The 24,209-nt window shown below is 41.9% G+C and overlaps 1 protein-coding gene across 3 annotated transcripts in view; it reads left to right on the forward strand.

The window, feature by feature from the left end:
* Positions 1–300: 300 nt before the first annotated feature.
* The window catches only part of RGS17 (regulator of G protein signaling 17), a 71,718-nt gene continuing 47,809 nt past the window's right edge, over positions 301–24,209 (forward strand). For 2 of the 3 annotated variants that reach the window (XM_075498961.1, XM_075498963.1), the window contains exon 1: positions 301–428. The gene's annotated coding sequence lies outside the window, so the exon portion shown is untranslated. The remainder of the gene's footprint in view (positions 429–24,209) is intronic. The other variant, XM_075498962.1, reaches the window with a different exon arrangement.

Consider the following 24,209-nt stretch of genomic DNA (forward strand, 5'->3'; position numbering starts at 1 on the left):
GCCGCGCAGGGAGCCATGGCTGCCGGGGAGCCTCCCCGGCGGGACCTGCGGCGGAGCCCAGCCGAGCACCGCCGGCTGCCGGGCGCTGCCGGGCCGGGGCGGGCCGTGACTCACCCGCGGGGCCAGGCGGGGAAACTCCCGCTGCCGCCGGGCTCCGCCGCCGGTGGCAGAGCGCATGTGCGGAGGCTCCCTGCCTCCGCGCCGCTCCTCGCACCCTCCCTCCCTCTCCGCCGCCCTCCCGTCCCTCCCTCCCTCCCTCCCTGCCTGCTGCCTGCCTGTCCGCCTGCTGCCTGCCGCCGTCTGCCTCTCCCTGCCGGCTGGGTGCTGAAGTTGGGCGGATGGCAGCGAACCCGCTCCGCTAGGGACGAGCCGCAGCAGCCCTTCCCGGGATCGCTCAGCGCCAACTCCACGCAGCCGGGCGGGGGTGGGTAAGGCGCTCCGCTTTTATTTAAGCCTGAACCGTGTTAAACGGCATCAAAATGTCTGCTTTATACTGATGCACGGAGTGGGGGGGAAAAAACCGCACCAAACAGACGGGGGGAGGAAGAGGAAGAGGAGGGAGGGAGGCGAGAGGGAGGATGGATGGAGGGCGGTGGAGTGCAACAGAACAAGCATTCACCGGGGGACCGGCTGTGTGTCCGTGTGCGTGTGTAACAACGGGCGGCTGCGGCGCCGAGGCTGCAAGGTGGGGGGTGTGTGCGTGCGCGTGTGTCTATATGTGCGCGTGTGTCTGTATGTGTGTCCGTACGCGTGTGTGTGTGTCTGTACGCGTGTGTGCGTCTCCCTGCCCGCGATGCACAAAGGGGTGGGGAGAGGTGCCGCCGGGCTCTGCCCGCGCCCTCCCCCGCCGCCCCTCCCGCTCTGTGTCTGGGGTGCCGCGGCTCCGCCGGGCGATGCCGCGGGGCACCGCCGCGCCAGGCGATGCTGCCCGGCCCGGGGAGGGGGAGGGACGGGGCCGCCCCCGGGGAAGCCGGGGCATGGGCTGGCGGTGTGACAGCCGCCAGCCCGCGGATGAGGCAGCGCTCCTGCCTTTCCTCTTGACCTTCCCCTCCCTGTAACGCGGTCTGCTTGGCGGGGGGGAGGTGCCGTAATTGTTATCATTATTGGCGGCGGTGGTATTATTTTAATCCGAGGAGCCGGCGGAAGGTGAGGGAGAGCCGACGAGTCGTTGCTCTCAGATCAAGAGTTGCCTTCCTAGCCCCCCCTCCCCCCGGCCCCCTTTCTGGGCTGCCCCCAGCGGGCCGGGCCGGGGCCAGGGAGCCCCCGCCGCGCCGCGCCGCGCCGGCGAGGGGAGGGGAGGTGGCGAGGGCCGCCCCCACCCCGGGGCCGCGGGCCCCGGCCGCGCCGCCTTCCGCGGCCCCCGGGCGGCACCCAGCCTCCCTCGCCCGCCGTACCCTGCGGCACCGCCATCCCTCTGCCCCGGCCTCCTTCCCGCCCCTCCCCGGGAAATGTCGGCGGGATGCGGCGGGGGCGGCGGGAGGAGCAGGTGGCCGGGCGCGGCCGGCGGGGCAGGGGCTGCTCCCGGTCCGGCCCCGGCTCCGGTGCCGAGCAGCGCGGGACGGCGCGGCCCCGAGCAGCGCGGGGCTTCGCTGCTGCGCCCAGGGAGACACCGGCCGCCGGCGCTTGCCGGGGCTGCGGGGATGCTGCGATGCTGCCCAGCCGCCGGCACCCGCGGTGTGCTGCTCCTGCGGTTCCTCACCTCTCCTTGGGATGAAACCGCCCGTAGTTGAGCGAGCCGAGGTCGCCTGGCTTGCTCAGCTGTCAAGCCTGTACTGCACAATTCATAGCTACCTCTTCGTGTTGATTTAGATGGAATCCTCACCCGCTCTGTCAGGCTTAGAACTGGCAGGGGCAAAATTTAGAATTTTCGGTATTTGGTTTCTTCATTTCCGTATCTGGATTTTCACCAACGTGTGTCATAGGTTTGCAGCCAGATGCTTTTGCAAAATGGATGAAATCTCAAATACCCTGCTAGGTAAATGTAAGTAAGTTACACATCTTCTGGCAAGACCATTATGGGTAACAGGTGATAAATAGCTTTCTACAAATGTAAGATTCAGGCATTGCAAATGGGGGGAGTTCTATAAAGGAAGTTAATTCTTTTTCACATCAGTGGCTGCTAGTGTCATCATCCTTATGTAAATCACTAGGGAATTTTCCTGTGGCACACGCCATTTAGGCAAACAAATTATTTAACCATTATAGAGAAACAGTGTTACACACTGTTATCACTGTTATCAAATACATATTTTTATTTGAGTTCATACTCAGAATAAGCAAAGTCCTGATAAAAGATACACGTGCCCCACCCCAATAAGTTTACGGCCTAAGACGCAAAGGCTATGATACACACTCGTACTTATCTCCCTAAAATACGTGAGCGTTAGACATTTAAATGCCTTTCTCCATGAGGGCCATAGATCCTTTTAAGTAGCCAAAATAAGAACATAATTTAATTAAAAGCATATGATCAAAAAAATTGCTATAGTGAATTGAACATCTAGTTCAATATCCTGGCTCTGACTATAGTCATTAGCAGATGCTGAAGGGAGAAAAATGTAGGAAACAGGATTGGTATACAGCGATCTTTTCCTGCTATATCCTTTCAAGTTCCAGCAAACCGTAGTACAGGGATTTCTTAAACTGGGGTTTGCTCCCAGACCGTCATATTTAATAAGTCCTTGAATTTCTCTACTCCCTTTTTTAATCCGTTTATACTTTGGTCTCAACCACATTCTGTGGCAATGAGCACCGCAATTTAATTATGATTTGTGTGAAAAAGTACTTCCTTTGTTTGCTCTGAACCTGCTGCCTGATAATTTCATTCAGTGCTCCTCAGCTTTCGTGTGTGACAAGGAGCACATACTGTGTCTGTACAAGGTGCTAGGAGTGTCCTCTCACACCAGAGCAGGTACAGCGCTGGCAGTTCAAGTCCCTTCATTTTCTCTGTCACTGAGTTGAGAGGTCTGCCTAGAGGTGTAAAGCCATATTCAGCCTTCGGTCTTTATGTTGAAATCTACAGATAAGAATAGTCATTCTTTTTCTTGTTATGCAACATGGGCACTTGAGCACAAAGAATGGCCCTGAACCCATGAACTCATTTCAAGAAGGCTACTGAAAAGCTGTCTGTGGAAAATTAACTCCCTGCACTATTGATCTGAATCGAAATCTGACTGACAGCTTGGTGAAAAATTCCCTATCCTAATCCAGTTTTCTACCTACCCTGAAGAGAAGATGAAGTGTTTTATTCTGAAACTGCAATTCTTCATTTTTAAGAAGTATACTAAATACAAAATGTAAGCTGTTTGTCAAGGGACATATATCTATGAACGCTGTACATTTGAATTAGCATCACTTCTAATTGTTCTGTGTAATGTTCATTATAAGGATGTGCATATTGAACAACATGCATAGTTTCAAAAGTAAAGTTTAAATGTCCCATAAAATCTAACTGATTTGGAAGGAGCTGCGACACAAGTTCTTCTTCCCAAGAGTACTACTGAGTTCGAATCATGCTTGAGGAGCACTAGTATTGATCAGACCAACATCACAGAAAGCTTCCCTGATCTCACCAGCAGCCCTGCTTTGATTTCCTCACAAGAATAATAGAAGAATAAGAGACCAGAGAACTACAAAAGCACAACCTGGACCCAAAGACCCAGAAGCTCTCAGAGTTTGAAATCAGCAGCAGACACAACTTGGAGCAACACAATCCACAGCAGAACGTGGACAAGTGGAGAACGGTAGAAACCCATGTGAATTCTGAAATCCTTCACAAAAAATAAAAGACTGGGAACCTCAGATGCAGTAATCTTCATCTCCCAAAAGACTAAAAGGAGAAGAGAGTGAGTAGTATCATTATGAAGACAGGATAGGAGGGATATCAGCCAGCCTCAGACTTAAGCCAGTCTCAAACTAAATGTGAGAATGATTTTCCACTTATAAGTAGCATATATGTGTATATATGTGTGTGTGTATATATGTGGCAAACCATATATAAAACCAGTTATATACTGGCAAAATAGTATATTTATATATTTTTTAATATATAAATATACTATAATAGTATATTTATATACTGGCAAACCAGTGTATAAACCTTCCTTCACAGAAAATACATTAGCTTGAATAAATTTTACAATCCTAGTATCTTTTAAATAGCACTTTCTTACTTGTATGCTTCACACGCATGCCTTTAAGTATGAAACATATGGAGATTCTTACAAATACGCTAGACGTGTACTAAGTGAAACAGTATTAGCTCTTACAGGGATGTTCATCACAGTTCCATTAGCTCCCTCCTGATCATGTCTCCATGATGTCAGGTAGGGATTTATTTTGCACTTGTACCAAGGTCTCAGCTTCAGCTTTTTTAATGAAAAATATACCCTCACCATACTTGTGCTTATTCTGTGAATACAGAATGAGTTTTCTAAGAACATAAAATTCATGTGCTAATTGGCTTGAGTTAAAATTAGTTAAAAACTAAATGCTTCAAGAAATTTAGCATTTCTGTTGACCTATTCGTTGTCCTAAGTAGTCTTAATAATGAAATAATGCAATCAAACTTTCCATACTGTTAATTAATTAAAAGCTTGTGCTAGGGTATAAAAACAAATGAATAGATTAAGTTGTAATTAAGTTTATCTATTCATGGTTATAGCTAATGGCTATAACTATACCGGATGTAAGTAGGCTTGTGTGTCTAGCTTTGCTGCGGACTCCTGGGGGGCTACTGCACCCTCCGAAGGAGCTCAGCCCTTCAGCGCGGCACCTCTGTGGGTCTTGGCTACAGTGGGTCTGAGATAGGGAGCTGCACGCACATCTCACTCCGATCCTCCGGCGAGTTAACCAATTCAGAGATCTCTTTTCTGCAGAGATTTTGTATCTCAACCCGGAGTCGGGTATCTGCACTCAGAAGGTTTCCCTTGGCACTGCTGCTCTCTCCAACGTGCACAAAAGAAGCAGCCATGCAGTGTGACTGTGCAGGAACCTAGGGGAATGCTGAAAGCAAGCAAACAGACGAACTCAGGGTCTGCCCTGCCCCTCCTGCCCAGCCACCATGTAACCTGGGCCTCGGCTAAACGTGGGTCCTCCAAACCAATGTAGGGGCTTGATTCCCTAGCGTGCTTTATCTGCTTTGCACTGCTCCAGTGATGCAAAATAGATGTAAACTCAATTTAAATGACGGGTGTGCTTTGAATAATTTGTGCTGTTCTGGTATATTAATGAATCTGGGCTTAAATTTAAAAAAAAAAAAAAGAGAGAATAAAAGTAATCCAGTCAATTTAAGATTGATTCTATCATATCTTCATATAAGTTTTGAGTGATAGCTTTGTTTTTAAGGTCCTTGTTTATAAAATATGAGTGAAATGCTTCTTACCTTTCATACAATTGAAATTTTCATACATTATTTACTTTGTAAGCAGATGGCAGTAAGTTCTTAGAAATCAGTTAATTTCTAGACAGAATGTATGTGGAGAATTACAGAAATAAAAGGAATAGAAATAAAAGGTTAAGAAAGTCTTAAATCCTAAGGCCAAGCATTACTTATTACTTAAAGACACTCAGACATCTTAAACACTACATCTGCACTGCATAATCTTTCTCCGTGCAAAAATACTATATATCTAGCCTAGTTTCTTCAGCGAGAAAGGGAGTAAATTAGTGAGTGATGCATTAACACAGCTATGCAGCTTCTGCTACCAAAGCAGCTTCATTTAAAGCAGCTTGGCTGCTCTCTCCAGCAATGCCAGGTCTGTGTTTGCTGAAATATGAGAGATATTACAAGCTGGACCACTCTATATAGCCCAACTCTATACGTACAGACTAGCAGAGACTATACCAGAGTCATGCTGCCTTTAAAGGGAGACTGCCACTCTGTCACAGCTCCCTGCTGTAAAACTCAATTGATATGCCACCTTGCTCTGTAATTTTAGTTAAGTGCAAGTCCAAGCAAGACTTGGTCTTATTCTGTTTTAGGAAGGCTGAATATGGTTTGGGCTATTTTGCTGTGTTATGTTTTGCTGTGCTGTGGTATGCTAGAAGAATGTCTTCATTTATTAGCACTTGTGTCAGTTACATGGGTACTTACATAAAATATTAAAATAACCATCTCGTATGGATCTCAAATATATATAGTTCTAAAATTTGTATTTAGCATAACTCATATTGAATGGCTTTAATTATATTGAGTTCATTCAAGTCCTTCATGTGTTCATTACTATTAATATTCTATCAAATCTGTGGGATGAGGTGGGTATGATTTATGTTCAATATTCATTTCTTTCATACATAACAGGAGAGAGAATTGTTCAAGCATATTTAGCAAGAAATTGTAAAGTTGAGGAAAGGGGAGTTGCTCACATCTGTATGTGCATGATATAATAGGAAAATTATATACCTTGTGTGACTTTGCTTCTATTGAGCATTTTTCCTGGTCAGGCATATAATGCTGTGACAAATACTGTGACCTGGTTTCATACAATGTGTAAAAGCAGGTGAAATTTCAGGAACTTTTAAGAAAATAAAGAATCCAGAAAGTTCAAAACAGTAAAAAGGAGGGGACTATCCTTCATATTATTATTATCTTGAGAATCTAGAAAATTTAGTAAGCACTGAGAACAAATACAGAACACATTATGAAAAGGCTGTTACTGTCTTTCCAGATTTCTGGGATTTAGACCTAGTAAGTGTTTTTATAAGGGGCAAAATTCAAAATTCTTGTTGATTTTGAGGGTCAAAATTTAACATTAAGAATCTTGTCTCTCACTCGACAGCTTCCCTTTTACCAAAGTAACGCTTATATATACAACATCAGAGAGAGCTTAAGATCCAGAAAATCTCCAGGACAAAAATGGGAATTTGCAGTTGAATCAGAAGTCAGTCTTTCTGATCAAATATTCTTAGGCATTCTGAAGATGACCAGAGCAAAACCCATCCAGTATAATTACACTATTCCCTTGAATATGTAACCTGGATATCAATATGAAAAGTATTAGTTATGGCCATGTTAGAAAAAAAATCCTCAGTAAGCAAAAGACTTCAAAAACATGAAGACTTTGGATGGTTGAGCAATGTAGGCCTACATTTAAAAAATCAGAAAGAGAAAATGGAAGCATATAGCAGGTAGCATGATACCTTCTGCATATATCTCCTGACATTCAGCTCATCAGTTCTTTAAAACAATCTGGGATTTTTGTGATCCATTAAACCATTACCTGTAGATCTGTGATCCTTATAAAATGAGGTAACTCCAATACAGTAAAGTCAGATAACACCTGTCCTAGCTTTACCAAATTAAGTACAAAAAAATTCTATGCACATTTCTTTTGGCTTGATTGTTAGTTTTTATGATAAAAGATCCTGTAAGATCGCAGTTATAATACACACAAGAAAATGTTTTTACAGGTAATAACAGAGAGTGGACTAACTAGTCAACTCGTGCCTAATTCTAGTAATGAATGCAGCATACCTTTTCTAACCCCAGATTACTCTGAATTTTAACAACACTGCATTCTTGGGCTTGATCAGAGCTTGGTCTAGGGGAGATGCTTTAATCAATCTATATCAGCATATACTTTATATATGCTTATATTTATTTCTTTGTAATTTAGCCTAAGATACTTTGAATTAATTGCCTTGTGCTTCCCACAGTGAGAGAACACATCTGTGGGCTGTGCCGTAAGTTACTGCCAATCAACTCCTCCAGTAAATTTGCCCCGAAGTATGCTAATGTCCCAAGTAAACGCAATGTAGTTTTTTTCTTAATGAAAAGAAGTAAGTTACTGCATGTCCCTTTAAAGATGGGGGAAAGGTCTCTTTGAATTCAAGTAAATACGGTCTAAAAGAACATTAATGCAAGAAGGCTAAATTTGTCTGAAAGTGTAACTAATTGCAGACCCAGCTGTAGATGGGATTCAGTTGGTTTAAGGTTCTTAGGGGTTTTAAGACTCCAAATAATTGAATTGCTATTAATGTGTAAGGCATTTTTCCATTAACTTGAACGGACTTCTATGGCAGAAACTATTCGTACGTGCAATGCTAGCCATCGGTCATATTTCAGATGTGATTGCAAGGCTCTATTTAGGCTCTGTTAAGTAGAAACTGTTCTGCTGGACAGTGAGATCATACGCAACAAGGGGACTGAATGCCAGAGACACCTTGACTTTGCACCCTGTGCTGTGAGGTACTAGCTGGAATCACCTAAAGACAGTATTTTATGTTTTAAAACCAAGTTGGGTACTATTCATACAGCAGACTTTTTTTTTCCTATGTTAAACCCTGAGCTATGTAGGTGAGAGACTGTTTTAAATTGTGCTACAGTCCTATCCTCTAAGGTACAGAGTGTATCCAGCAGAGTGCCAAGCAAATCAACTGCTATCGAACCAGGCTGGCAGCGTGTGCTCAGCAGCAGTCTGGATTAGACTGCTTTTCATTAGTGTGGCCAATTCCAGCAGGTGGCTTAGTAGTAGTTTTAGGAACACTGGAAAATAGGAACATAGGCTGGAGGGAACACCCTGGCTAATTGCATCCCAATCTCCGGCTGCTTCCAGCAACCAGTTCTTACCTTTCCTTCCTTTTCTGGATCAAGTTAATATTAAAAGCAGGAAGGTTTGGTTTACATCTGTTCTTACTCAAAGGCTGTTCCAGAGCTCCTGTTGAAAACCTTTTTCTCATTTCCAGCCACAAAGACAGCTTATTCCCCATTTGTTCTTGTGCAATCATCCATATTAAACTGGTTTCCCTCCCTTCCATTTGTCCACCTGGCACACTTATCTCCCTCCGCTTTAAATATTTGTCCCAGTAATACTCTTTAGATCAAACAGACGTCAGAAGGTGGAGGGAACCCTCAGAATGCAAAATCTTTGTATCTTGTGAAGAAAGGGGGCTCCAATGCCATGGCAGCAGCACTCCTTCCAGTCACAGAACCCCTCCTCCAGCCCTTTCCCTTCATAACTTCATCTGTGGAGCTCCCTGGAGTCGGAATGCAGTAGGCTGCGTGACCACTCCATGAGCATCTTCTCATTCCCATTTATGTAAAAGGGTTCCCTTGCTAAGGAGTATTCAAGGTGCAGCTAACGCCTAAAGAAATCTTAGAAGTGTGCTGCTTGAGTTGCAGTGCTGTGATGCAGCGTGATCCTTGCTGTGAATAGTGGCAGCAAAACACATGAGATCATGTGTGTAAGAAAACTCACCTACATAAACTCGGGGGGGGCTAAGTGGTTTTTTTTCCGTCTGTCACCAAAATACATTTCCATGTTGATTTGGATACAAGAAAGCTTCAGTATCAGTACAATTTCTCTTCTCAGACAAAATGGCTTTTTCAGGAAACTTCTGTAAGTTACTTAGAAGTGCTTCTCAATCTTGGCATCTTGTAGGACTAGATAAATAAAAAAAATACTAATGTAGACATTTAGATATTAGTCTCGAAGAGCAGGTTTCCAGCAATAACAACTGTGTGATGCCAATGCTTTCGTTCACCTGCATGAGGTTGCACAGGACAAATAAAAATGTCATCACTTTGATTTGTTGCTGCATGAGTCACCTTCAAAAGAAAAGTCAAATCACAAGAGAAAATTAAACATTTGTCAAGGAAATGAAGAATCTGGGCCACTAGGATGACTTGACTGATGATTATTCTTAGAGTTCAGTTCTTTTATGAACTAGGTATTGTTGACCCACTTGCAGACTTGAACGGAAACAGATCATGCTGCATTATGAGGGTTTCACACTCACATCTAAAAGTTGTCTTTACACCCAAGAAGAGGTTTGAACTGACAATAAGCATGCCATATCCTTTATTCTGCTTGCTATCATCCTACCTGTTACTACGCACTGAGAAAAATACTCAGTCCTATCTCAGGACAGGGATTTCAGTAGGAAACAAAATCTGGCTGTGCCCAAACTTATGGTGGCTGAACAATGTCCAAAGGTCTGATGTGATCAGCAGGCAGCTATGCCCCCCCCCCCCCCCAAATGCAATTATAACATGACCTCAGTTTATTTTTTATATTTAAAAAAACTTGTATTGTTCAAACAAACATAAAGCCATTCAGAAACCATCTAAATTTGGCTTCCAGACTGTTTCAGATTTTGAATGTCTTGTCACTGCTTCTGAGTGATGTATAATGGAAATAGAAAGGTCAGTGCTATTAGCACATTGAAAACATTTCCATCCACATCTCCTTCCTAAGATGTTGCATGGGTGACATACCAGTGGGCAACATGTGTGACGAGTATTACCTAGGTGTGTCAGAAAACAGTCACCTGATCAGAAAAAGCAGCTACCCCGAGGTTGTAGGTATGCATACACCATTTGTTAAAGGCCAGTCTGGAGCTCAGACACCCCCAACAAACGTGGGGACAACACTGAGTTGATCTGGGTGCCCAAGTGATAAGCACTTATCTTTTGAGTGTCCGGTGGATGGTTACTCCATCAGGCACTCCATATCCCACCCAGCCCTGAGTGCCTGAGCCTCCCTGGCCCTGCTGCTATCGTGATGCCACACACAGGCACAAAGAATCTTGTCATCTTGTTCACAAGACAGCGATGTGGATGGACCATGGGAACTTGCCATGCTTACAGCTGGGGGGGGACCTGTGGTTTTTGTCCCCTTGTAAGCAAAGCTGCTCAAAGGCAGACAGGAAGTTTCCACGGCACATGTTTATTCTTGCTGGGACTCTAAACGAATCTGCAGCTCCCCAAAATCAAAATTTCAGGTGTGGATTTAGGTGGAATATTGTTGGCAAGAATATCTAACTTACCAGTCTTTCTCCAGAAGTCATTGGTCGTAGCACAATTATAGCAATAAGGCTGTAAGTTAGGGTGAAGCCAGAGAAAGAAAAGTCAAGAAGTTTTGAGACATTTAGATTGTCTTTGAGAAGTATCTATAACTTTTTCCAGAATATTAATGAGAATGGGAAGGTTAGAAGTAGATCTGCAGTGGTATAGAGGGTCAGTGGCTGAGGATGGTTTCTGACAGTAAGAGCAGACATATACTTTCTTAAAGTGCTTGGTACTACTGCATCCTGAAAGATGGAATAAATATTCTCCACAAAAGTGTCATAGTACTTGCCCACAGGTCTATCCCAGTGAGGAAACATGCTAGTCCAGATCAATAAATTGCAAGGCAAAACTCCTTCCTACGTTTCCACGCAATGGAACGATGAACACAAACACAGGCCTCCACCCTAGCAGAAAAATCTGCAATATCTTACTTTGTGACCAAACATGCAGGCAGTTCAATTTAATTCTGACTAGTTCTTTCCACAAAACTACAAAAAATTTCCCTGCAGGAGGAAGTGCTTGAGTCAGCTCCACAGAGAACAGAAGTTTATCCTATTCACTAAGTGGGATGAATCTGCTATTGAGATGCTAAATATTGTTTCATTGCCTTCAATACAGCCCTTCCATGAGATCTGAAGAACTTTTTATGCCACATTTATATTCATTGTGAGCCTTCTGCCCCTAGCTCTCCAGCTGTTTCCCTGCTTACATCCTGAGGCAAGAACTGCTGAACTTGGGGAGCAGAAATTCTGAATTATTGACAGGGATGGTCTACAGAAAACTTTAGAGAGTGTGTACACTTCAGACTTGGCTATCCAGATCTTCCAGGAAAAGGAACAAATCTCAAGAGCAGAAATAATAACCAGCACAGACGGAGAGAACACAGAGATTCTAAAAGGAGCTTTGAAGTGTGAAAGGGCAAGAAATAGGCATAACAGACATCGAGATTCTAATGGTAGATAGCAGTGAAGGGTACTGAAGTGAGAACATGAGTCTGAACCCTAGTTAGTGAAGAAAAAAGGAAGTTAGTGAAGAAAAGGTGAATTAAATGGCTACAGTGATACCATCTTGGAAGTATGGAATAGGAGAGTAGGACACTGAAAAGTAAAGGTCAGGGGACAGAGGGAGGCTTTTTGCTATGGAAATGGGAAGGAGAGAGGGATTTTAGAGCTCAGAAAAATGAACAACAGTACTTTGCAACAGATGAGATGGTAAATGAAGGAGAGAGGAGTCGATAGTGACTGAAGTCTAAAAGGTTGGGAACAAAGTGATTTGAAAGATTATGGTACAGAACAGAGAGGAAAATTTGGAGAGGAGATACAGACATTTTCTCTCTATCCAATGAATTTAAATTGCCAGTGCAACATCAAGGAGAAGAAAGCCATTCACCAGTGGGTGAGAGGCTGAAAAGAGCAAGATCTCACCAACAGTAAACTGACTACATGGGTGCCAGTGTAGACTTAAGGCAGTAGGGGAACATGTTGTGGGAAAAAGAAATCCAGCATTACAGAGCTAGAAAAAGAAGCAGGATATGCTGAAGAATTTTATAGTAAGGACTGAGGGAAATGGAAGAAATGTATTATACTCACTTTTTAAAATAAAAACTGATTTCTAATAGCTTTTGATTATTAAAAGATGTTTGTAGCATCTGAGGAATTCAGTCTTTTTATAAAGAGATATTTGTTCAGCCTGAATATTAAGAAAGATATTACTCATGTCTGCTTTAAAAAAAAGTGTTAAATTAAAATAATTTTTTATATGCAATAAATAATGACATATGGACAATACCAGAACAACAAAAAAATCCCCCACAAAAACTAGGTTCAGTTTTCCTTTGCTATCCACAACTAGAATTTCCTCCTGAGGCACTCAAAACTATGTGCCATTCAACTAAATTTCCTTGATCTGGAGATAACAGGAGGTCAGAACTAACCATTAGATAACACTTCTATTCCCTCTCGTCCTTTCTGATCTTACCCCACACCCAAAATAAGTAAGACACCTCTGGCTAAGTAAGAGCAGGTGACCTTCTTCAATAGAAGGGAAATCAGCTTTTCCAGAGGTGTGCTTTCTTTGGATCTGGAGATCTGCACATGAAGAGAAAGAAGGCAGACAACTTTTGATAGCAATAAAAGCTCATGCCATTGCTAGATTTGCTTTACGTGGCAAATCTACTGGAGGCCTTTCTTATCCACAGCATGCTTTCTATGATAGGACTAAGGTACTAAGGAAAAAGGTACTGTTGAGCCAACTGCAAGTCTCCCAAAGATTTTATTGCTGTTAGAGATAATTCAAAATTTCATTGTATCCTGATCAATACACTTAACATTTAAAAACTGAATTTGTTTCATTGTTTTTAAAAAAAGCCATTTTCCACCACCCAAAATTTCCCTAATATTATTTTTCATCAATTCTGTTTATGGAAGATGCATAAATACTACAGTACGATAGTTATTGGCAACACTGGTGTCCTGAGTACCAACCTTCTGGTAAACAGAAAGTGGCCATTTCAGTAATGTCTGAATATACATTCTGGGATCAAATCTAAGATCTCCATATTTTTAGGTGTAGAGGCATTACGAATTGTCATTCTTTTTGAGGAAAACATAGTTTTTAGACAGAAGAGAAACAAAAAAATATAATTAAAATATTTCACTTAATTTAAACATTTCCTACAGCTCTGTTTTCCATACAGCCTTCCAGGATGAGGTATTTGTGCATAGGTTGAATGGGCCTAGCACAGAGATAGGCAAGGAAGCGTTTATCTTCTTTACTCAAGCTGGGATGACAGTAGCTGCTGTATGCACTTTGGCCCCAGTCTGCTACAGAGATTAGGCATCCAAACTGGGACTTAGTTGGCTTTCAGTCCTCTGTATCTAAGATCCCACAGTATTGCGTTCCCCTCACACCCTTAGGTACCCAAATTTCCCCAGTCAAGTGCCTTGAGTGCCTATTACTCATGCTTGGAACTGCTTCCAGCTAACTAAGTCACAACCAGCTCTCATCAGGACATGTTTTCTGCCTGAGATCCCAGAGGAGCTCGGTCCAGGAGACATGCTGAGAGTGTGCTTCTCATTTCCTAAAAGAGCTGAGCTCATCACAAAACGCAAAACACAGACGAACTGTCACTCCAAAGCACAGCCAGAGAAGAAGGCTGGTCAGAAGTAAGTTCTGTGGTTGTTTCATCCCTCCTGCCCTCACCAAAATTGTTGCCATTTTCTCCATTTTTCATTCATAAAATAAAGCAGGAGGGAGAGCTCTGGCCAGGATGTGAGACACCTGGGTTCATCCCATGTGAACCTGAGGGAGTTCAGACCTTCCCTTCCCCATCACAGGAAGCTTGCCCTAGTCACCAGTTTTGTGTCCTGAAGATATTCAAAGGGAGAAACGGTCCCCACTATTCCCATTGACACGATGCTGCTTTGCAAAAAAACCTACTCAAAACCCCATCAAACAATTAAAGAGTAATTAGCCAGAAAGGCAGCAAAGTACCCACCATTACAATGTTCACCTGGGAGCAGCAACACCTTGATTTCTGCCCTGTTCTAAGCACTAGAGAGTGTGGGAGCCATATTATTTAATCTTTGCAATATTGAATAAAAGCAAGAAAGCACATCCACCGTTTCCTTTTTCAAAGCATATCCTAGTCCTTAATGTGTTTTTAAGAGGGATGATTCAGGGATGTCTTAAATCTAGGAGAGGGCCATGGATGCAAATCTCAGTCATTGTGCAGTTCAGACTGGGTTTCTCAATCCCAGGAAGGGACAGGGTAAAGCACTCTTCTGGTCACCAGTCCTCCACTCCTGGTTGTGCAGCAGCTTAAGCCAGTCTAAGCCAGAACTGCTGCTCCTCTCTCCCTGCCACATGTAAGTGACCACAGTGAATCAGTTCAGAGAGTTAATCCATCTGACAACTAACCATTTGTTTCTACAGAGTTAGTTTTCTGCCACACCACCTACTTGATTTGGGTTACCACATGGTAGAAACACATCACCAGAAAGCAGGAGTCGAAGGACCAATGGCTTGGACTTAAGTTGACCAAAGCTGCCAAGGAGCCTCATACTTGGGTGCTGCCTTTGGGAATTCATTCTGAGGTGTCTTATCCTGTCGAGGTATTGCAGATGCCCAGGTACTTTACATAAGGCTGTTCACTTCTAGGAGGAAAAAAAAAAAAACAAACCCAAAACCAAAAAAACCCAACCAAAAACCTCTAAAAGCAAATGGTTCATTGCCTCTTTGCAGCCAGAGTTGACTGGTCTGGTACCTGCAAGCCAGCTGAGTGGGGCCAGCTCTGGGGAACCCATTGGGAACCCAGATGGGGAACCCAGCACATTAAAACCAACAAAGTCTGGGTGCCTACCTGGGACAAAGACTAAACCTACAGTAAATCTTACATGCAACAAATAGCCTGACAAGTTCTCTTTGAAGATCTGCAAGTATTATTAAGTGGATGTTCAACCTGACTGGACATCCTAAATGGTATTTATCCTTGCATAGAAGTTCTGCAGCTTTGTGGTTATCCTAAAGCCATAACTAGCAAATTCATTTCTCCTCTACCCCATACTTTCTCTCTCTTTTCTTTTTTCTATTTATACTATAATCAAGTCTCCTGAAACTTCACCTGGGTGAAGATATTCACCAAACCTGGATGGAGATTGCACTGAAGACAGACCTTTTCTAAGCATTTCTTCTGATACAGCATTTGGTCTGGGCACAGATGAGCTCTTCTGGGAGTTGTGTCAGACAATTTTGAAATTCTTGCTTTCTGAAAAGAGACCATTTGGTTTTAATCTTTCAAATGCCATGGGGACATCAAACAAGACTGTAAGGAAATTAATTCCTGGGGTCAGGACCCATGCTGATGGAGGCAGAATGTGGATGGGTTTAGGAAACTCCACTTAACGTTTCTGAATTATCTGTCAGTCCCTGCTCGAGAGACCTGTGGAAGAGACAAGAGGCTGTATGTTCCCCTAGTCTGTGAAATTATTAGTATAACAGGAGTCATATATGGGAGATGAAAGCTGTTGTTTAAAAGTGATCGTAGGACTGAAACAAATAATGTACAACACATTTGGTAATTCCAGACAGGGCTCCCTTAATGCAGACAGGTGCACTATTGTGGCCCCGCACAGTAGCATAGAAAAATGCAAATAGCAAGTTTTTACAAGTTAAAGTTTTTCTCCGATTATCTACGTTTCTTACGTATCTCTCATTATCATCTTGTCCAAGTGCCTCAGAATCTTAAAAATCAATGTCTCAAGTCCAAGCTCCACTTTTTGACTGTCTAGTCAAAAAGAAAAGACTCCTTTCTGCTCATCCAATAGTCAATCACTTGTTCTTCCACCTGGATTTAGAAAGCAAGGTTTAAGTTCACAATGAGCAGAAAAGAGACTTACACCTGCATCTGTTGCATCCCCTGGCTTTGTATCTAACAGTTACATCCCCTTTGATGCGACTTATGCACAAGTGAGAAGTCTGGAGTCACTTGATTCAAAACTGGAAACATTTTAAAATCATAGATAAGTTTCATGAAATGGAAAAATTATTTTGTACATGAATAACTGAAATACATCATTTCACAACCTGTAGTCTTCAACTCCTATTGAAAGAAGTAACTTACTAAAAGACAACAAGCAACAATTTAGTCAGGCTTCTTACATTTTAGAATAGCCCTCAGCTACTGGATCATCTTTTCTTTCCAGTTTGTTGACCACCTCTGATCAATTGGGCACAAGTGGAACTGACCTGTGCCTGACTTGGGCACAAGTGGAACTTCCTTTATTGATGATTTATTGAAGTGGTGGTGAACGGCTGTTGTAGAAAGTTTAAAGCCTATGTTCTTTAGTGGAATCTGAACACTTGCTCTTAAAATCCCTCTGCCTCATCTGCTGACACACTGCCAGATGTGAATCATAGCAGAATTGCCTACTGCCTTCTATGTAGGGTTGGACACACTGAGAAAGTGTCCTCAGCTCCATCACCAGATTTTCTAATTAGTTAATGTAAACATTAACTCTGCACTGCTGTTTTTTCCTGAAAGGAATGTCTTGCTTATACACTGTCAGATTTTAGGATATGAGAGAGCAGTGAAGATGAGCACTGAAAGACAAGTCAAATAAAGAATCAGTGTAGTCTGTTAGGGGAATACAGTGGCTTACTGTAAGGGAACACTGTTAAAACCAAAGTGCAATAAGAGAGGGTTTTATGCTAAATTAAACTTTAATTATCAGGATTGCATCTGGAGCACAGAACTGATTTCTTCAGTTAAAAAGCATGCAAGTATCTTTCTGTGAGACAACAGACTGACCAACTTCTGTAAGCCTCCCATGAAAGTGACACAAATGCACAGAAACAGGAATAAATGAATAAATGGGGAAGCAACATTTCTATCCATTGCTGCAATAACTTAGATGGAAAAGGACACACCATTAAAAGAGAAAGGGTGATAAAAGCATATCACTAGACTGCTAAGTTTGCCTTGTACTTTGACGTAAAAGCTAGCGATCATCAGGCTGAGTGTTCTGAAAGCTTCTCCATTCAGCAGGACTCAAAAACCCAATTCCTACATTTTGTTATGAGTCAAGCCAGCAAGATGTTTTTAATGGGCTTTCAGGCTTGATTTTGGAAATATCATAGTGTCACTTATGGTAAAACTAGAACAAATAATAGCATCTGTCTTGAATACAGCCATCTCAGCCCCATTATACCATAGCAATGCCATTAGAAGCAAACCGGTTTTCCTGTCCTGTCTGTCTATTAAGTTATCTTCCAAAGTGATAGCATTCTTACCAGGAAAATTTGCCAAGCATGTCTAAAGAATGATTAACTGTTTATATATTACTTCAATTTCTCCATCTATTGCAGTTCCTGATTTCCTTTGGTTTATGTTTTGAATATCACATCAAAAAAGTAATTTATTGCCCCCATTTGATAAAAATAGCCTCTGTATCTGAAGGAGGCTCATGTTTAGTTTGCATCTGGGTTAGTATAATGGTGGTTGGGAGACGATGGATTAGTTACTCCAGGTTTAGAGAAATTCAGCTTTTCAAGAAGCTATGGTACGTGAGGTTGGTTGCTGGATTTAGGTTTGGGGTTTTGGTGTGGTTTTTTTTTTAAACATTGTCCCGCTACCTTTCCCAAAGCAAGCATACCAAAGTAACCCACTTAAACTGCAAGTGTGCTCACAGGGCGATTAATGTCAGCTGTCACTGAAGAAAATGTTTGAGTGAGCAACAGTGTACACCATTTAGCATGGGATGGAAAACTTTGAATCTCTTTCATATCATTTTGGTGACAGAATCTGACTTGGTGCTGAAGACCAAAGTATTACTCTCTTGACTGCAGCTTAGCCTCCATAAACTCACTTGAGCTAATAGACTTTCAGAGCTAAGCTACTAGAAAGGCAGGAAACCAGACTGAGATTATTCCTGAAATCTGAGGTCTGTCTACATGGCTTCTGAACCTCACTGACTCAAATCGCAGTTTCCTGACATGACAATAGAGCATAAACCATCTTTCTTTTTGCCAAGTGGCTATGAACTGCCACTAGAGCCCTACAGTAGATATCTCTGCGGCTGAAGCATAAGCACTCTCTGAATAACAAGGAAGCAGTGTAAGGGAGGATGGAGCACAGAGAAAGGGAGCAGAAAAAGCTGAGACAGCTGTCAGAACTGCTTTTGTAAAGGAAAACAAGGTGAGCACCTGAAAACTCTTGCATCATGGCATACGTCATCCTCTTAAGCAAGAAGTAGAGAGTAAACTGTCCTCTGCATTTGCCCAGGAGTACTCCTGACTCATTTAGGAAACACGGTGTATCCAAGCTATTGCTTGGCTTTTGATACAAATAGTCACTGTGCTTCTGCTTTTTCTATAGCAATTTGACATCTCAGTTCTCAGTATGAAGCTTCTTGACTATCAAGCAAATAAGGCAAAAATCAGAGTCCTATACCATTCCCTCATTCTTCATAGGAGTAAAAAACACAAGGGCTATCCACTCAGTGTTAAGAACTTTGTCCCTCATTCCTCCAATCATAAAAAGAAAAGAAAAGATGAAAAAAACAAAGAAAAAAAAAGTAGCCCTTTAACTGTATCTAATATGAAATGTGTACAATTCTAACTGGGGACATCTGGAGGATTCAAGAAAACTTTGTGCTCTAAATCCTCATGCAGTGGTTTCCTGTATAACTCTGCAAAAAATCCCACTAAACCCTTACGCACTTGCTTTTATGTTTATATGACCAGTTATAGGAAACCAAAAATCATCTTCTTTTCAGGGTTTTTTGGGAACCTGATTCATATCTCAGGCACTTGGAGGCTGATGGAAATTCTATGCAAGTGCATAAAGCTGCTTTCTTACCAAACAAACTGGCTTTACAATAGCTAAGATGGAGTTAAACCAGGAATACATCTAGGCAGCTTTATTGGGTCACTGGTTAAAATGATTACTCTTTGATGTACACTACAGCTGCTCTTTAAATTATGCCTCTTCTTCAACAGCTCATGTAAAGGCTACTCCTCACTATTTACTTTCTCACTTTAAAATACCAGTTTTCCAGTATAAGAGTAAAGGGATGGTAAATGGTGACTAATAATTCCTAGATGTATTTATGATTCAACACCCCTAGAAAGCAGCTGTGCAAATAATAGATACCTGTCTTGTGAAAGAAGTACCAGGGAAATTTTTTAATCTTTGAAGCAGAACTTTTCAGGCAGCAGTCACTGTGTATCACTCAGTTTTGCATCCGTGACCCACTCAGTTGTCCAGACATGAAACCTTCCAGACAGCTGATGTGCTGAGGTGCAAGCAGGACTAAGTACCCTATTATAATCTTCAGTAAACTTGATTGTGGTCACTCAACCTCTGTAGGCACGGGCAGGAGTAATTATATGACAACTTATTTTTCTCACATATAAGATTTCTTTTTGCACAGGATTACCTTAAGCCTCAGATACTATAATTATTATAACAGAATATCAGATATTATAATATTATAATTCTCTCCATACACTTTGACTATTTGACACTACTTGACTGAGCGAAGCTCTAGCTCTTTTTCCCCATTATGCCCAGAGGATCCCATTCCTTCGTTCAATCATCTACTTGTCTACGGATGTACTCGAAAGGGGATGAGCTAATTAGGAGAGGTAGCCTAGATGTCTGTAACAGAAGAGATTAAATTGTCAAACTTTCTAAATATTCTTTGTTTCTTCTCATTGTCAGATACTTAGAATAACCAAGTTGCTTCTAACTACTATGTATTTGCTTTAAAGAGTAGAACCCAGTGCCTTTGTATGTACTATTTGCCATTCAAGTGTAATTGTTTTACTCAGTGGAAAAGCTTTGGCAACCTAAAAAGCGAGTTAGTATTTATTTTAAGTTAAATACATAACTTGCTATGAGGGAACACTGTTTTCTTCTGTAAAATAACCAGGTATACCCTATGGAATCAGTAGCAATCAGTTAATTAGAGCCAAATTTAAGGTATTTGTTCACATCATAAAAAGCAAGCAAACATGGTTTGGGTACAAGAAGAACTTTCAATGTATTCTCTAAATATTGGTTTGGTTTTTTCCCAACCAACTATTTACAAATTCTATAACTTGAGCTCTGATTTCTCCTCTGAATTGTTTTCCCATTTTTAGTCATACCACAGCAGTTTTCCCAATTCATGTGGAAGCAGTCAGGGTTTTTTCAGCACAACTGCTTGAAAACAAGATAAATTGGATTCCAGAGGAGAATACAACTTTTAAATCTAGAAAATTAGTGGTTTATAAGCAAGTGGGAAATTGATATTATCATAACAGGATTGTATTCTGCTTTTAACTTGCTGGGGTCTCCAGGACTGCGTTGACACAGGGTCCTGAACAGTTCCAGTCTAGAGGCAGAGACAGAAAGATTTGTCCTGTCCCAGGAGCATCTCTAACATTTTCAAAAATCTTCCTGCCCTGAATAGTGAAAAAAGTCTCTCAAACATAATAACCCTTCCTAAATAGAAAATGTGGAAGTTTGGTTGGATTAATTGAAACTTTGGGGGTTTCGAATTCCTTTATTTCAATTCCCAATATAAATTGATTAATTTCAAGCCAAAGGTTTCTTTAAATGAAAAACTGGCCTCCGTTAATACAAAACAAAATAAAACAAACCAAAACCACTTCAGTGAGATACTTTGGCAACTTCCAAACTTTCTTTAAAAGAATTTTTTTTTTTAAGAGGACATCTGTCAAAAACAATTGCTTCAGCAGTCCGTTTCGGTTTTGACAAACATAGACTTTTCTAATTAATGTTTAATTGAAAAATTCCTGACCAGGCCTATTCTAGATTGACATGGGAATTGGCTTGCAGTTGGACACTGTGCAAAAGAAATATGATATTTGCACAGCCCAAGGAAGAAAGGCAAGCTGGGGAGTGAGGGCATAAAATTAAGGTGACGTTATATAAGGCAGCTTCTTTCCCAGAAAAATCGCATAGTGAGCAGAAAGCGTTACTGATTTTGTTTGCTGTGACAGCAAGGGGAACTAGCATGGCCAAATTGGGATTGCTTCATGCCCTGGCTGTGGACAGCATCTGCACTTATTAATATGTCCTCTGCAGGACATAGCAGTAGTATATCAACATGCACAGTGCCAGTGGTTAAAAAATTGAAATTTCACAGGAAGTGGGAGTCATCAGTATCTCATTTTGATGAAAAATCTAGATTTCCCTGTACTCCATGGAATAGCCTTTGTGACGGTGATGCCCACTAAACAGCTTATGTTCTGCTAATTCCAGGGCTACAGAAAACTGTGTTCTTGCACACAGTTGCAGAGCTTCATGTTCCTGTTGAAATACCTTAATGGAATAATTACTTTGCCAATTACGAATTAGCCCTGCTTATAAAGCATCTCCACATTTTTAGGCTAAATTTTCCAGGAAAAAAAAAAGGGGGTGTTCTTTGCTGCTGCTGCTGCACCTCCCGCCACCTTTGTTACGGCTGCTACCACCACAACTGCCTCTAGCAGAGGAGGGGGTAAGGTGCAGTGAGACAGCAGTGGTACTTGCAGCAGGAGCTGCACCCATGGAGGTGGAAAAAGTGCAATGATAAGCGCGGTATCAAAAGAGTCAGGTACGTGTAGGATGAGTGGGAATTTCTGCACTCCTAGGGAGAGGAAATGAGATGCTGGAGAGATTTCAAAACCTTTTTATTCGTCCAAATCAAATCCTCTTTTTTTTTCTGCCAGAGCACAACAGGACAATAGTGAATACAGTCTCCCTGTGCAATTCCAGCTTTCTAGCCACAGCCATTTTGGGGGCAGATATAATTAATCTTTTCCTCATGCACTTGAAAATGCATTGGGATACTCTCCAAGTCTCATCTTCAGCAGACACCTTTGTTCCCCGGGGGGGATTTATTCACTGCTGCAAATCACTCACTTTGAAAATCCTAATCGATATGTTTCAAGAGAGTTTGAATAAATGATATTTGGAAGCTGTGGTGAATAATTGTTCATTTAGAAGAAAACAAACTCCCTTTGAGAGGGAATGCACCACATATAATTCTGGAGCAGAACTGACAAAATGGACGGAGATCCCCTAGATACCTAATTCACTAAAGCAGCCAGTCTTCAGTGGGAATTTTAGGGAACGATAAAACAAAAAGATAGAATATGCTCAGGTTTTTAGTGTAGTGGCAGAAGTTCTTCTTTCAGCCTTCTTTTAACAATAAAAATAGACTCCTTTGCAGAGGCCTCACTGACATTAAAGCCCTAGACGTACCAAGAGGACAACAGATCACTGTCCCAGCCTCGACAGGTAAATGAGCACACTGGGTGTTACTACCCTCCTTTCCTGAGGACTTGAGGACAGAAAGAAGACATGAATGTCACTGTTACAGGAATCCCTTGTAACGCCCATAAATTGATTAAAATTCTTCTTTACTTCATCTTGTGTGTACATGTGCCAGTAGGAAAGGGAAGGAAGAACACAGGGAGTGTAGTGGCTATAAATTACTTGACCGAGCTCCAGCTTGATTTCTTGGGAACCAAGACTGGGGCTTAATACCAGCTTGGTATTCCCTACCAAAAGGCTGACTGAAATGGAGACTGCAGTCTTGAACTGCTGAATGAGAAGGAGATAGGCACAAGACAAGGAGCCTTTAGAAGTGCCAGAGTGGCTGGCATTCCTGATTTGTGCAAGAAAACCCAGGCTCACCGACACCTCTGGGAAGGAAGAACACCTGCATTAGAGTCAGTGGAGTAGTCGCATTTACCACTAAACAAGGAGATCAGAATTTGGCCTTTTGTCACTAAAGTGGCGATTCATGTACACAAATAATAGTTTCAATATAGGCGATTAAGATAATAAGTGATGTGAGTAGGAAAGGACCCACTCCAGCAAAATTGTTCTTCTGGATTAATTTGAATTTGAAAAGACCACAAAGCTGATAGAAGTGCCAATGGAGTTTTTCAGCCCCTCTTCTGGCTCTAAAACAGAAAGTGACTTGGGCAAAAATGAGAATATCAATCCAATGGAGATCTGTCTTATTTAAATATTTGTGTTCGTCTCAAATGATTGAAGTAACTCTGCAAAACTTCTGAACTTCGATTTTGAAATACCAAAGCATCATTTGAACAACTCCGATCACAGTATTTCAGGCATTAATTGCAGAATAGCACCTTTCCATTGCATCGAGATCTTCTCTCCCCACCGTTTCCCATGATGCACTTCCAGGAACGGGACTTCAGGGATACATCATGGGATTTAGGCAGCGAGGGGAAAACAGCGCATCATAGGAGATAAATCTAGCGAATGCTCCCAGCATTTGGGAAAGTGATGAATCATGGCATCAGTGGCAGAAACAGTCTAATGTTGAACTGAACAAATTTGAAAGGGGGGGGAGAAATTCCCCCAACCAGAAACTTAGAACATAACCAGCAAAATCTTTCCACCACTACCACACCCCTGGAAACCTGTAATGTTGCAAAAATGCCATTTTCCAGCAGTGACGGGGAAACTCTGATTAGTCCTTGGCAGAACCAGATTAAATGTTGTTCAGTAATTTGCAGCAAGACACAACTGTTCATTTCTGCAGAATCTTTTGCATTTTTTAAACTATGTAACTTGAAAATCTCTCTGAAAAGGTTTGTCTACTATCTGCTATCATCATCAGCATTTAATTTGAGTCTATTTTTCTGGGAAAAAAGTGCAATCATAGTTGTGAATATTATTGAGTAATTCACAAGTGTTTCAGGATAGAGCAGGTTATTTGGAAGTTTTGTTTATGGATAAATAAATCACAAGTAGGATACCTGGCGACTTCACGAGAGCCTGAACAAGAGTGACCAGCTACAGCACCTGCATAATTTTTCATAAGCCATTTTTTGGTTCAGCTGAATTAGCTTTCGTGTCGGAGCCCATGGTATCAATGGAGTACACGACTTCAGC

Source organism: Mycteria americana, chromosome 3 (genome assembly GCF_035582795.1).
Source record: "Mycteria americana isolate JAX WOST 10 ecotype Jacksonville Zoo and Gardens chromosome 3, USCA_MyAme_1.0, whole genome shotgun sequence".
NCBI classification, from domain to species: domain Eukaryota; kingdom Metazoa; phylum Chordata; class Aves; order Ciconiiformes; family Ciconiidae; genus Mycteria; species Mycteria americana.